Below are 1,692 nucleotides of genomic sequence, written 5' to 3' on the forward strand. Positions count from 1 at the left end.
AAATCCCCCAGCCTGGCACTGGCAACTCTTGTGAGGCCTGTTCCCAAGGCTCCCTCCCTCCCTGAAAGGCTGAAATAGGCCTGGAAAGGGCCCTTCCCCACCCTTTTACTGACAGAGCCAGTTAGAAGCCCCCCCCCCTGAAAATTCTAATCTCTCACCATTGATGCCTGAAGCAGATCCCTGCAGAGGCCATTTCAAAAGGTTTTTGGGGGAATTCAGCCATCCCTGAAGGGATTTTTTTTTAGTTTTTGGATTTTTCTACAAACCCAGGAAGTCTACTGACTATGTAGGAAAAGCTGTTGGGGGAGAGTGAGCCCCCCTGTTGGTGGAAATAAGTATCCACCCAGGAAAAAACCTCTTGAAAATAGAATAAGGATATAGATAAAAGAAAACCAGGAATATGACAGATTGCACGGAGAGCAATTCAGGTCTGAGAAGCCAGGCAATCCCAGAAAAAACAGTGGGGGGAAGTGAGCTTCAGAATGGTTTAAAGTAACTTTTTTTAAAAAATAAATATTTTGTAACAACATTATGTAACAGCCTGAACAGCCCAAACTAGGGATGTGCATTCGGCTCTATCCAAGCCGGAAAATATGTTATCGGTATTTATGAGTTATTCTTTCAGTCAGATATAGATGGGAGTATATTTTCAGCTACTGAGCAGAGCCAATCCCAGATAATCTCCCCAAAATTCAGGATTATCTGGGAAACCAGGATAGCCGCAGTTAAATGGTGTTTAAAGAGAATGCACCCCTTTTAAAAGCCATTCCAGGTGAAGCTACAGCTTCATGAATGCATTTAAAGGGACCACAACACCTTTAAATGCATTTGGCTCCATTACAGTCTATAGGGACCATTCTGATCAATGATCCCAATAGGTTATAAAGGGGAATCTATCTGGGGGTATGTGGGAGTCGGGGGGTTGTTTTTTGAGGTGGAGGCACCAAATCTTCAGTGTAGCTTCTGGTGCCTCTACTCAAAAGATCTCCCCAAGTTTCAAAAAGATTGAACCAGCAGGTCCAATTCTATGGGTCCCCAAAGAAGGTGCCCCCATCCTCCATTATTTCCAACGGAGGGAAAAAACAGCAAAAAAGCAGGGAATGACGTCAAACCAGAAAGTCTCTGCAGTAGAAACTGAAGGGGGGAGGCCCTTTTTGAAGAACCAGTGCCACTGTATCAATGCCCGCTCCACAAATCCAAGCAAGGGGGTGGGGGTTGCAAGCCTAGCAGAGCCAGTGCATGTACAGAGTGCCCAGAAGAACCAATGCCACTAAGGCAATGCCAGCTCAACAAATCCAAGCAAGGTGGGGTTCCAAGCCCAGCATAGCCAGTGCATGTACAGAGTGCCCAGAAGAACCAATGCCACTAAGGCAATGCCAGCTCAACAAATCCAAGCAAGGTGGGGTTCCAAGCCCAGCATAGCCAGTGCATGTACAGAGTGCCCAGAAGAACCAATGCCACTAAGGCAATGCCAGCTCAACAAATCCAAGCAAGGTGGGGTTCCAAGCCCAGCATAGCCAGTGCATGTACAGAGAGCTCAGCAGTACCAGTGCAGTGTACTGGTGTACTGGCAAAGCCCAGCGCCTTCCCTTAAACTTTCCTTTTTCCCTCCACTAAAAACAATGGAGGATGGGGGCAACTTCCTTGGGTACTCTGTACATGTACTGGTTCTGCTGGGCTTGCAACCCCCCC

General features: G+C 47.1%; 1 protein-coding gene across 1 annotated transcript in view; it reads right to left on the minus strand.

Annotated features, from left to right (window-relative positions):
* PSMD14 (proteasome 26S subunit, non-ATPase 14) overlaps positions 1–1,692 on the minus strand; it is a 70,916-nt gene that overhangs the window by 43,629 nt on the left and 25,595 nt on the right. The gene's annotated exons all lie outside the window — the stretch shown is intronic.

Source organism: Gekko japonicus, unplaced genomic scaffold (assembly GCF_001447785.1).
Source record: "Gekko japonicus isolate JY-2015 unplaced genomic scaffold, Gekko_japonicus_V1.1 scaffold590, whole genome shotgun sequence".
Taxonomy (NCBI): Eukaryota; Metazoa; Chordata; class Lepidosauria; order Squamata; family Gekkonidae; genus Gekko; species Gekko japonicus.